The following is a 14,134-nucleotide window of genomic DNA, read 5'->3' on the forward strand; positions in this document are numbered from 1 at the left end:
TATTGCCAGCCTGCCCCACAGTACTTCCATCATTCTTTTTGAACATCATAAGTTAAAGGCCATCATTTTTTCCCATGGCCTTCCTTTTTTATAGTCGAGAGTTCATATGCATATAGTAATATTGAAAATATTATGACTTGGCTTTTGAAAGTGACATTTTTGAAACTGTGTAATATGGACCTGTCGGTGCAGAGATGTCAAGGGCTGTGGTGGTGCTGTGGGATAAGATTTGCTCATCACAAACAAGGTCAGGGATTCAAACCAGCCAACTGTTCCTCCTGAGCAAGATGACATTGTCTATTCCTGTACATAATTACACTCAGCAGAAGCCTAACAAGCAGTTCTAATCAGTCTTCTAGGGTTCCTATGAGTCAGAGTAGATTTGCTTTTGAAAGAAGAGATTGTTCAGGAAGTGGGTGAGTGGAGTTAAAAAAGCAGCCACTGGGAGTCTGTGGCCATTTCAGTTGGAAGGAGGAATGTCTTTTGGGAACCCTCACCTTTGTGACTATGGAGAATGCAAAAGGCAAGGAGCTGAACTCGGCAGGGAATCCCTCGGAAGAGTGTGTCACTCTCAGCTTTGAACCAGTTTTTAGAACCTGAACTTGTCCCTTGGGCTACGAATGAACCAAGCATGTCGTCAAATGTGCAAAACTGTGCGTCTCAGGTGACTCAACAAAAAATAATTAAAAAAGAAAAAGAGAATTCGCAAAGCAATGACAACTTGAAATCCCGAAAGAAGATTCCGATTCCTACATTACCATCAAAACTGCCGCCGGTTCATCTGGTTCACCGAGACATCCTGTGGACCTGGTTCCATCAATTAAAGCTGAGCCCCAAGGGCCAGCAACTAGATGCATATAAGCGACTGTGTGAACATGCTTACCCGAGTCAAAATCAGAATTTTCCTGCCACAGCAAAGGAAGCCAAGATCCAGACATAGCTAAAAAAAATCAAATGTGGCCAAATCAAATCTAGACAGTTTACAGAAAAATGAATATGTATCCTGAAGGGACTTGCCCTCCTGAAGCAACTCCTTCCTCTTCAGGAGGGGCACCTGCCTTTGAATTCGTTCTCCAACAGGACGTCAGTGCAATTGACAATACTGTAATACAGATGACAAGCTCCACCAGTGAGGCTGTGCTGGCCTCCTGGTCAAGAATTGCAGGCAAAGCTGGGAAGGTGGAGGTGGAAGAATCACCACCAGAGACTCATGCAGTCAGGTTGTGTGTGGTTCATGGGAGAAGTCTCCCTGCAACCAGAAGAGGCTGGTTTCGATTCCAGTTTCATGCTGGACAAGCCTGGGTCCCTGAGAAACCAGGAAGAGTGAGTGCTTTCTTCTTGATACCTGCCAGTAGTTTTCCACCTCCGCATATGGAAGACAACCTGCTGTGTCCCAAATGTGTCCAGAGGAACTGGGTATTCAAAGAAAGCCTCCACAGTGAGTAGAGTACCCCAGAAAAGGACACTTCCAAGATTGCTGTTAACGATTGTCATCTTGTCCTTCTGGGCTTCCGTCCACGCCCTCCCATGGTCCTGCTCGTGGTGGGCACAGACTGCCAGGGTGGGTGTCCCCTTTTGCAATCTGGACTGTGACGTCAACCCCAGTTTTGCTTGCTGCTTCCTGAGTTGAGATTCAGAAGACACTGATGTTTAAAATTGTTACAACTTTACAAATTACCATACGTCCCAGCTAATAAAAACATAAATAGTTCAAAGTCCACAAATTCCAACATTTCCTTGACCCTCTGAAGTACACATGGCTTAAGCTGAGCTTTGGTAGAGAGTGCTTCTGATGAGAATGGGTTGTGCCCCAGTTACTGAAGACAAGATTACTAAGTTTGCCTCTGTACTGAACTTTCCTTGCCTGAACACTGACTTTAGGAGCCGTTCCTTTCTAACTGTAAGTTTAATGACTTCAAGAAGTTGAATATTTAAGACAAAAATACATAATATTCTAAAGATAGAAAACATGTTTCCAAAATATCTGTAATTTGGCTCTGGTATCAGTGTTATCACCATTGCTATTACTGGTAGCCATCTTGAAAAAGATTAAGCACGATGCACTGAAGTTATAGATGCTCTTGTGTACTTCATCTTTTGTATGTGTCGGGATCAAATATGTGAATTATTCGCCAGTATTCTTGTAAGGATTAAAGCAACAACCAAAAGAAAAAAGAAGAGATTGTTCATTTTTAGGTCAGTGGCTTGGTTTTCTGATTTTCCCTCAGCCAGAAGAATGTCTGGTGTGTTCCTAGCTCTCAGACCTCACAAAGAAAAAACAGTTCATGAATTAGTGGATGACTGTTTAAATCAAACAATACTACTACACTAGAACTCTGATTTTGTAATTTCAAATATTGGAATCTGGGGAGCCAGCTAATTCAATATGCTTGTGGGTCACATCACTCCTATCTCTATCATCCAACTTGATTCAAGAATCAGCTCTGGAGACACTTTGTTGTGGAGCTGTGGTGCCTGTGCATTAGCACACTGTTCATCACCTCGTGTAACATCCAGGAACACTCATAGGCAAATGCCTGTTGTGGTTTCTTACCTAATGAAACCACCACCATCACCACCCTGCAATCAGGGGATTCCAGAGCCTTCTGAGTCAGGGAGCCTTTGATGCAGAAATGTTTGCCTCCTTTCTCTTCCTCCTCCTGATGGTGCTGGGTCTCCCATCAGGTCAGTGGCAGGGAAATGCAGTGGATCATAGCACATTCAAATACATATAGAGCCTTTAATGCTCGTTTCCGAAGACTCCAGGGGCCCTCTCCCACATGCAGCTACAGGAGTCAGGTGATCAGGTGGTGAAGCTTCTCAGACCCTCACTCTCACCTCTACCATCACTAGGGACTCTGTCTCCAACACCAGTGCTACTTGAGACTGGATCAGACAGAGCCCTGGGAGAAGTCTGAAGTGGATGTGAAAGACCTTCTATGGGTGAGTGGTTTAGCGAATACACACCATGTCTCAGAGACCATCTAGTCACATCCATGAACCAGTTCTCCCTGCAGCTGAGCTCTGTGACCACTGACAACCACTGTGTAAGGAGATAAGGAGAGGGAAAATCAATGTGACCCCACACACAATTCACCATGCAGGACAGCTGGGGGCTGAACTAAGAGAGCTCTTATACCACCAGGGGTAGCTCAGACCCGGGAAGAAGAAGCAGGTGGGTGTGTGAGCACAGATGAGATCTTCGGCTGTGTCTTGAGTTTGCTTTGTTCCCACTGCTTAGGAGCAGATTGAGAGGAAACTCCAGTAGAAACTTCCTGAGGAGAGTATGGGGGTGGGGGTAGTTTTGTCACTGTATGCTGAATTTTTTCTTTTCTTTTTAACTTGAGTAATTTCTCTTAAAATTTGGTCAGTAGTTTCCATGTTCTTAAACATAGACCCTGGGATCTTCTTCAGAATTACATTAAAGTTATAGATTGCTTAGAGTGTGTAACTTTCACGTTAAGGCTTCCTCTTCAGAAACATGACCCGTTATTCTAATTATGGTTGTGTCTTTTGGTATCTTGGAATAATGTTTTCTTATAATTTTCTTTCTACAAGACTTTTGTTTCTCTGCTTGGGCTTACTCCAATTTACTTTATATTTTAGGTGGTTATTGTACATTGTACTATTTTCTGATTTTCTTTTCAGTGCTTTCTCTATCAGTACTTGGGAATCAAACTGATTATCTGTGTTTCCCTTATAACCTGTGAAATTGCTTAACCTTCCAACTGGTTTCAATAATTCTTCTAGAGCTTTTGGGTTTTCTATGTTTAGAGTGATATCATCAGCAATTTTAGAGTGTTTTACTTCTTTATTACCATTTTGGATGCATTCATTTACCATTTGTTTATTTATAGTTATAGTTAAATTTGCAGCACGATATGAAATAATATTTGCATTTAATGGTATCCTCATCTGGTTCCAATTTGAAAGGTGAATGCTTGTACTTCCTCTCCATGGAGTGCAATGTTTGACATTGGCATTGTATGTTGCTTTTTAATGTCCTATCAAATCAGTTTGAACTCATAGCAACACTAGAGAAAACAGAATGAAACAGAATCATCCTCACAATTGTCATGTATGAGGCCTTTGTTGCAATACTGTGCCAGTCTATGTTCTTAAACGTCATCCTTCAAAAAATGACCTTATGCTTTATCAAGCAGGATGTCTTTTTCCAAGTTCTGATTTCCTTGACAGTGTTCAAAGTATTTGAGATCAAGTAATACTATGCTCACTTCTTTCTATTAAGCATCACAAGTGTACATTATCCAATATAGGATTGTTTGTTCCTCTGACAGTCCACCACAGAGTCAAATTGTTCACCAGTATCATGATTCAAATACATTGTTTAATCTTCGATCTTTCTCATTCATTGTCCAACTTTCACATGCATCTGAGACCATTGAAAACTTCATAGCTTGGGGCAGGTGTACTTTAGTCCTCAAAGAGACATTCTTGCTCTTCAATCTTTAAAGAGGTCTTGTGCTGCAGATTCACTGAAATGCACCATTTGATTGACTGCTGCTTCCTGAACACTGACTGTAGATCTAAGCAAGATGACCTCCATCACAACTTCAATCTTATCTCCACTTACCATATTTTATATTGGTCCCATAGTGAGAAGTTTCATTTTCTTTGAATTGATTTTTAATGTAGAGTGAAGGCAGCAATTTCTGAACTTCATCAGTAAGTTTTCAAGTCATGCTATATTGGAACATGTAGTTTTATTTCACCTGCAGATCACAGATTATTAGCGGGGTTTACTACATGCTGATGTTGTGTTTTCCATTTAGTACAGCTTCTCAGGTTATTTTTTCAGTATAGCATGGTGCACAGCGAAACTCTGACGTTTCCAATCATTCTGTTTTGCTGTGAAGCACAATGAACACCCATGGAAGCAACAATCAAGAAACCACACCACAGATGGCATTGAGCAGAGATATAAAAAATAACTTCATGAAAGTGCTTAAAAGGCTTTCCAGAAAATATGGCAATTCTATAACCAACTATTCCAAGAAAATATTTCACACTCAAACAAGGTCAATCTAACAAACAATAATAGCACCAATCAATAATGTGAGTTCATATATTTGAATCTTTACAACTTAAATGTCTCCTTCAGTCAAGTACCATTTCATGTCCTTTGCCCATTTTGAGATTCAAACCTCTGTACATGTTCCACTGTCATTCATGACTGGTATTAAGTGAGATGGCATGATAAAGAAATAGGAGTTAACTCACCAGAAAATATGCAGAGAAATGAGAAAACATCATAGAATAAATATCTATTATTAATTGGGGTTTTAATAAAATCACAATCTGTTAACATTCTCTATGCTTTCTGTGTCTGCAGTTTCTTTGATTTCTCAATAGATGGAGGCAAATCTCAAGAAAGAGGATGAAATTAGACTTTTTCTTGTCAGTTTTTGAGAAAAGACTGGAGGTTTCTCTGCTTTTTACTTTTTTTCTTCTGGGGTTTCTAACACACCGGTCTCCCCTTCAATTTCCAGGTTAAATTTCAAAACTTGGTGACAAGCATCACTTTTGGGGAAGAGTTCTCTAAAAACGACATATTTGTCCATAGTATTGATTTTCTTTTGGCTATTCTTTGACCTAGTCATCACTTCTTTCTAGTAGTATCATGAGGTTCTAAAAATGTGTAGGCATAAAAGAAGTTTGCAATAGTTATCGTCATTGATTATCTTGGATGTCCTGTGACAGGTTCAGCATCATTATTTGGACCCAGGAGTGATGAAACCCTCACAGACTCATCACATAAAATTTGCTGTCTCATATTTCTTGCACTGGGTCTACCAAAACCTGGAGAAGAGACTGGAGTCGTTATCAATATGTTTTAGTAGAAGAAAATAATTAACCATCACAATTGAGTTGACTCTCAAACACAAAATGCATGTCCACGAAGCAGTTCTCCCTGCAGCTGAGCTCAATGACAACTGAAGGAACAGCATCCATTTCTGTGTGAGAGGAACTGTGAGAGGACTCAGTGCCATCTCATGCACAAGCTTCCCTACAATAATGACATTGGCGTATAGGAACATGTGGGCTGCACAAAGCACAGAGCCAGGCTCCCGGGGCAATGGGAAAAGCATCGGGGCAAGGACCTCTTGTTGGCATCTAGGGCTTCCTTTCCCTCCAAATCATTTTCTCCAAGAATTCTCTTTTCCATAATGTTTATTACAAAGCACATCAACTTCAATATCCATTCATATGTTATATAAATAAACACAATTAAATATGTGGATGCATGCATACATGAACCCTGTGATGTTGTGGCTTCTCTTTATCCTGTGAACTGAAAGTTCAGAGGTTCAAAACCACCAGCTATTCCACAGGAAACATGGAGCTTTCTGTTCCCATAAAGTGTTACACTTTCAGAAATGCTCAATTCTGCCCTTTCCTGTAGGGTCGCAATGTGTCTACATTGACTCAATGCAATGAGTGGTGAGAGTGATAAATACATCAATATATGCAAGTACTGTTGAAATCATTAACATGAATTCAATGGGTTTCATGTCCTTGATGGCTGTTCTGAATTAAAATTAAAACGTAATACTAAAAAGTGTGGAATTCAATAGAAGAGAATGTAGTGGAGAATTCATAACAACAAACATGCAAATTATAGAAACAAAATTATGAAATTAATTACCTCAGTTTCCATCTAATGAAACTAGATAAAGTTGAAGTATGCCATATCATATATTAGTATGGGGAAAATCATAAATAAAGGAACTCAAATAAATGAAATATCAGGAACAAACGAAGTAAGCCAATTAAACAAAAACTATTTGAAAAGATGAAGTTAAATGATAAATATCCGGTTTTCCTGATCATGACAAAAGAAAGAGGGCTGGAATCTCCCAGTTAAGAAAGCAGAGCAGAAACACTATTGTGCATGGTATGTGGGTATGTTTTATGAACAACTGCATGCCCACTGTTTAAAAAAATCACTGAAATGTGAAAATTCTTGGTAGGTAAGGAAACCAATAATGTTTCCAACAAGAAACAGATAACAGAGCCATCCAGTATATGCACCTGCATCCACATCTTAAGGGGAACAAGTCAGAATGCGTTGTTACCTGTCATGCCACAATGGTTATTGTGTATGTGATATAAAGTTCATAAATGTAAAACTAGTTTTAAAATATATTGATAACATATAACAAGTAAAGCAATGCCTGATAAACAGAGTAAGAGCTCTGTTGTCCTTTGAGAGTGCTTGAGTTTCTGAGTCTGAGGGAGAACTCTTGTTCATATTCTCTACTCCTCTGCTTCTAAATATAAGGGACATGCAAATTCTGCTCTCTACCTGCTGACAAACTGGCCACAGCCCCCGATGTAGGAGATCTCAGAGCATAGTACCAGTCTCTGGGGTCTCTGCTGTTTCCATTTTTGCACAGGAGCTAGTCCAGAAGACAGATAATAAATATTTCCCCGACTTTGGCTTTCATTTTAGGCATTTTACATGGTAATCATTGTAGACCATGTAGAATGGTCAATTTGATATTACTATAAGTATAACTGTGAGTACATTAGCTTGAATGTGTGTGATCTAATCATGATGCCTCTGTGTTTACAGCTGTCCAGAGTGAGGAATACCTCGTGGAGTCTGGGGGCGATCTGAGAAAGCCTGGGAGTCTCTGAGACTCTCCTGTGCAGCTTCTGGATTCACCTTCAGTAGCTATGCCATGAGCTGGATCTGCCAGTATCCAGGGAAGGGCCTGCAGTGGGTTGCAGGCATTAGTAGTACTGGTGGTAGTACATACTATACAGACTCAGTAAAGGGCCAATTCACCATCTCCAGAGACAACGCCAAGAACACGCTGTATCTGCAGATGAACAGCCTGAAAGCTGAGGACACAGCCACGTATTACTGTGCAAGAGACACAGTGAGGTGAGGGGAAGTCAGTGACAGCCCAGACACAAACCTCCCCTGCAGGGAGGAAGCATGTCTCCAGGGGGAGCACAGGCCCCACAGATCACAGGATCAGTCCCAGCAGCACAAGGTGGTTTCATCTTGTGGAGTCTGTCCCATCTCACTGTTCCCCAGGGAATCTCTCTATGTTTATTTCATGATTATTTATCCGCCCCTGATATCTCCTAATTCAAACATTTTATTTTAAAAATAGAAAACATTCTCACGTACAAAAGAAGCGGTTGTCCGTTATGGGGGGGGGAAGACCTTGACAGGCGCCCCCAGCATCAGGTATCTGCTAAAGCCCAAGAAGAGATTTTACAATCAGATGCAGGGAAAATGCAGCCCCTAGCTAGTGCTAATTGTGAAGTGTACACTCATGTCTGAACGGTTAGTTTGAGCGCACCCAGTGATGCCTTAGTACACAGGACTCATGATCTGCTTCTTGTTGCTGTTTGGAGCAATCAAATTGCTTCCAGTCCATAGCGATCCTATGCACAACCGAACCAAACACTGCATGAGCTCTACCACCCTCACAATTTTTCCCAAGTCCGAGTCCATTGATGAAGTCACTGTGTCACTCAATCTCGTTGAGAGCCTTCTTTTTAACCACCCATCAACATTATCAAACATGATGTCCTTCTCCAGGCCCTGCTCTCTCCTGATAATGTCCAAAGTATGTAACGTGAAGTCTTGTCATCCTCGCTTCCACGGAGCATTCTGGCCTAACTTCTAAACATACAGATCTGTGTGTCCTTTTAGCAGTCCACGGTATTTTCAATATTCTTCTCCACCACAAAACAAATGCATTGATTCTTCATTTTTCCTTAGTCAATGTCCAACTTTCACAGGCACATGATGCAATGGAGAATATCATGGCTTGGGTCAGGAACACCTTATTCCTCAAAGCAACATCCTTGCTCTTCAGTACTCTAAAGAGGCCTTGTGCACCAGATTTATACAATGAAATCTGTTTTGATCTTTGACTGTTGCTTCCATTAGCATTGATTATGGATCCAAATAAGACAAAATCCATGACAACCTCAACCTTTCCTCCATTTAGTGTGATGTTACCTATTGGTCCAGTTGTGAGTATTTTGGTCTTCCTTATATTGAGTTGTAATCTATACAAAAGACTAAAATCCCTGATCTTCGTCAGCAAGCCCTTCAATGCCTCCTCACTTTCATTAAGAATGGTTGTCTCATATGCATACCACAGGTTGTTAATAAGCCTTCATCCAATCCTGATACATTTATTCATACAAACCAGCTACTCCGATGGTTTTCTCAGCATACAGATTAAATAAGTGTGGTGAGAGGATACAACCCTGATTCAATCCTTTACCTGCCATATCTATGCCCACCTGAGGCTCCAACCCAGTAAATGTGATCTCCTGCTGCTGGGCCTTCTGGGCCAGACCATTTCAATCCTCTGTTAGCAGCTGCACACTAGCCTGGGGGCACCTCCCCTCCTGGGCGTCTCCAATAGGACAAAGTGCTGCCCAATGGTCAGTTTGTTTGCATTGATAACGTGGCCCTTGTGGTGGCCTGTTCCCGTTAGGGCAATCCCTTGCCCAGTGAACTGGGCGACAGAACACATAACACTTAGTGCCTTGTTCAGGGGTCTTAAAAATCTAGGAGGCAGTCCATGGGCATTGGTTAGCAATGGCAGCCAATACCTGCACATGCCTAATATTCTTCCTCTCTCCTTCCCCTGGACCTGGGCTTCCCAGTCTTTGTCCTTATTGCAAAAGTTTGCTTTGGAACTAGTGGCCATCTCTTTGTGGGTAACTCCCTCTCTCTTTTCTTTTATGTTTTAAATTAAAAATGGCTTCTCTATATACATAAGAAGCCTTCTGGCTGCCAAAACAAAATGAATGACAACAAGTAATACTGTCTGGTCAGAACCTAAGCTGTGAGAGAAACTTTAAGCCCAGGCTCTTGAGTTGAGCTCCTCCAGGTCCTCCACCAATTCTTTAATCATGCTAGAGCCAGGGGATGTTTTTAACCCAATCTTAAATGTATGGAACATATCTTTCAGCTGTTTGTTATCTAATGATATGTTTCACTTAACTCCTTGCAAATGATTTATAATTGGAGTACAAGTAAGGTTACATTATAGGGATAAGGGGTATATAAAAATTTGTAATGTTAGAATCACTATTGAACATCAATTGAGTTTGCAAGTCAACGATCTGATGATCCAGTAATTAAACAGCCTGTAACTGTCCAGTCACTTTTACATAAAGTGTTCAGTTTTTTAATAGTTCGGGAGTGTCTCTCTGGAAACATCAGCAATGTTTGAAATGATTATAAGTCTAAGAAAGGCAAATATAGTTTATTTTATTGTAAATATTGTGTATGTTTAGAAGTAAGGCCAGAATGCTCCATAAAAGCAAGGATGACAAGACTTCACCTTACTTACTTTGGATATATTATCAGCAATTGGAAAGAGGTCTCCACATCATGCTTTCAGCAACTGCTTCTTCCTGGATCACACTCTCAGCCAAGGAATCTGCCTGTAATTTGTCTTACCTGCTAAGACGCAAAGCCAAAGCCTCTCCCAAGAACAATTAACAATCCGGGATTCAAAATACCTTTGTGATTGCTGCGCCAGACTCTCTCCTGATCTGCTTTCTCTGTAGGGGCAGAAATCTGTTTATCTGCACTGGTTGTGTTAGCAGCTTTGGGGGCAAAGAAAAAAATGCATTAATAAAGCTAAATGAAGTGCATTCTACATAATTGCCTCTCATCTCATCCGTCTGTGTTAATAATGGAGTTTTTAAGGCACTGTGAACACTTTCAGGGAGTTACTTTGGTTTTGAATGTGTTCAGTTAGATAGGTAACATCATTATGCAAATTCAGACTGTTCTTCGGAGGTCAATATGACCTTTGGTCTGCTCTTGCACTGAGGCATACAAAGCCTGTTCTTTCTCTTTATAAAGGGCCCCTTGGGTCCTTTGACTTCCAAGATAGTTTAATGGGTTCAGGACTTAAAAGAGAAGTCCCAATTAAAAATTTCAATATCCTAGTCCCTGGCAGTCATTTTGGGGAGTGACCTCTATTGGAGAAAAATCTCCATGTTCATTTTTCTGAGGCCTCTTCCCTTATGACTCATAATCTTCACCATGATCTGTGCTATGTAATTTTGTGGAGTGATGGGGCTGGGGCGAGACGAGTGTACAAGAAAATGGGATTTTTTTAATTTTATTTTTGCCCCACAAAGCAACCTTATCAACTTCAAAGTACTTTCCTTTACATGTAATACCTGTAATAACTGTGTACTTTCCTTTATACTTCATAACTCTAAAATTGTATTTCATTCTTGGAAACTTTTTACAAACTCATGTTTGGATGACTGAAAGCACCTCCCTTTTTTTTTTTTTTCTTTCCCCTCACCTCGACTATGTAGTCAAATCCCTGTCTTTTCATGTCCTTCTTCAGTCACAGAAATAAAAAGAATTCACATGGAGCGAGTCCAGGTGAGTAAGGTGTGTGGGGCCAGAGAAGCAGGCTGTCCCCCCCCCCACCAAAACTGCCACGCTGAAATGGGTGCGTGAGCAGGTGCATTGTTGTGATGGCACAATCAGTCCCCTATCTGCCAAGGTTCAGGCCTTTTTTGGTCATAGACTGTTACACAATCTTTTCAGAACTTCTGAATAGAAAGCTTGATTAACAGTCTGATCTGGTTTGATTAACTCCAAGTGCATGATGAGCTGACATTTTCATCCGTTCGGGAAGTTAATGGTCATCCAGAACAAGGTTTGTCATCAATCAACACTTCAATTCTTTTGAAATGAAAAAACCACTCACACACTTGAGTTTTTTCCATAGCACAGCCCGTGAAAGCTGTGTTCAGCATCACAAGAGTGTCTGCAAAATCCCGCCCCCCACCCCCCGCCGCGCCTAGTGTGGAAACAAAATTTCACCCCCACACGGTGTTCTTTTAAATCTGCCATCACACAAAACGAGGCTCCAGTGAAACAGTTTCACAAAAAATTCACTGACCAGAGAGAACTTTCCAAGGCACTTGGAGCACTAACTTTGAGTGATTTGCTTGATGCTAGCCTAGCGGGGTGGTGGGTAGGTACGTGGGGATGTGTACTATGTAAGGTCTGCCCATCAGAGCTTTCCCCATTTTGTTTCGTTTTTTTTATTGCTACCCCTGTGTACACAATCTAGCGCTCCCACGGTTGCAACAGATTCCTACCCCTACGTTAATAGGGGTAAAAGTCACTACAGGTTTAATTGAACCAAACTACCCTTGAGGCCCCATGCACTGTAGGATCTTATCGAGATGCCATACTTTACCCTGGTTAACTTCTTCATTTCCCCCATGCTGAAGCCAGGGGTGGTTAAGGACCATGCTTTTAACATTGTTTATGGATCATAACTGTGATATCCACTCATGAATCTAAAAGTCCTGAAAACCTTTGCCTTCAATTCTCAATTCTATGTAGGGGTGTGCTTGCTTATACAGAACAGCATTCCAAAATACTCCACTAGCTATGGGCACATTTGACTCCTCTGGTGCTCTTTCTCGAGTAGTATCAGTTTTTATCAATAGGACCATAAGGAACTAAAAATAATTGACCAATGCAATCACCTTTTAAAATATATAATCTGTGGTATTTCAGATTAAATCATAGTTCAAAATTCCCCTTCATAATTCTGCTCAACAAACTCCGTAACAATTTAAACACCCTGAGCATTTAGGGTGGATTTCCTAGAAAAGCTGTTTGATCCTTTTGACAGAGGTCCCCAAATACAGGTCGTAATAACTGCTGATGATCCTTCTGGTAAAGGCGAACATCTTTTTGGCTAGTCAAATATATCTTTGAGCTCCGTCTGGTGGCAGAACTCAGTGATAGGTTCTGACTGAGGTTCAATGCAGTGTGCACTGGTTGGGTAGGAACTGTGTTCCCCAAGTTTGTTGGGTGGGGCTTGGAGCACGCCCATCTCCCCCTTTCCTGGGTGGGTAGTGTTCACTGACAGAACCCCCTCACTGCTGAATTTTGAGTGGCATTCTTTGCTCAATGATTCCCTTTTTGTAGCGGTGGCAAAGTCCAGGTTCTCTTCAACCCAGCTGGGCCCTGACCCAGTGCCACCTTTAGTTGCCTGGAGAATTGATGGGCTTTGCTGGTACTCCCTTTGAAAATGTCAGACCTTTTTACAGTGAAAGCACCCTCCCCCACCTTAGGCTTATTGTAATTATGCCTAGCAGCCCTAGAAAGCCTGCTCTTTGTACCTCGGACGCAAGTCCTGTGCAAATCTTAAGGAAGTCTGAAAGCGTGCTCTGCTCTTTGCTGGGACGGATATCAGCATTATCTTAAGCTAGAGTCTGTATTAGACTATCCACCGTGTCTTCATTATTGATGTTCTTACGAAAAGCATCCTGAAAAAGGGACATAAAATCTATATGGGGCCCCTCATTACACAGGCATACAGAAGTGTGGCTGGGCCTCTTCTCCCCAAATGGCATTATGTTTTCCCAGGCCTAGAGACAAACATAACACATCTGTGACATAGCTTATTCAGTAATCTGCATTGCGCTTCCAAGGCGATAACATTCCCAGTCCCCAATACCTGCTCTACCTCTATGTTCAAGTGAGCCTGTGTTTCAGCAATTTCAAATGACCAAATGTGGTATTGTAAGTAATTTTATGGAGAAAGGCAAGACTTGGTTAAAGTGTTCTTTTTGGTGGTGACCAGATACCCAGCCACAGCTATTGACTTAATTATGCTAAACGCAAAGGGGAGTCAGCAACTTGGCCTGCAGCTGCCTGCTGGATGTCTTTCAGCAGCTCAAAGGGAAAGCCACTCTAATGGTGCTCCTCATATCCTTTGGGTTGTCTGCATTAGGCTGTCTTTCAACTACAGGAAGGGGAAAGCTAATCTGGCTTCCTCTGTTGGTTTATGGCTTTTGAGCTCCCAGGGCAGCATTACTCAGGGGGTGCAGAGGCTCTGGCCACTAGGTTCTCCTTAGAATCAGATTCGGTTCTTTCAGTCTCTGCTAAAGCTTCCTCAACTATTTCATACTCATTTGGAGTGACTTAGTCTGCTTTCAAGAATGTGGATAACTCACACAAGACTTTGTACTACACTGTCTAGCCTTCCTTTTGCTCCTCTGTCTGCAGACGTTCCGAAACCATGTTAACTTTTGTCCACACATCCCAGGTCTCCATAACGATATTTCCCCT

General features: G+C 41.5%; 1 pseudogene; it reads left to right on the plus strand.

Annotated features, from left to right (window-relative positions):
• Window positions 1-507: 507 nt before the first annotated feature.
• Window positions 508-1,446, plus strand: LOC142430517 (developmental pluripotency-associated protein 4 pseudogene; annotated as a pseudogene).
• The last annotated feature ends 12,688 nt before the right edge of the window (window positions 1,447-14,134 follow it).

The sequence above is a fragment of the Tenrec ecaudatus genome, chromosome 17 (genome assembly GCF_050624435.1).
Source record: "Tenrec ecaudatus isolate mTenEca1 chromosome 17, mTenEca1.hap1, whole genome shotgun sequence".
Classification (NCBI taxonomy): domain Eukaryota; kingdom Metazoa; phylum Chordata; class Mammalia; order Afrosoricida; family Tenrecidae; genus Tenrec; species Tenrec ecaudatus.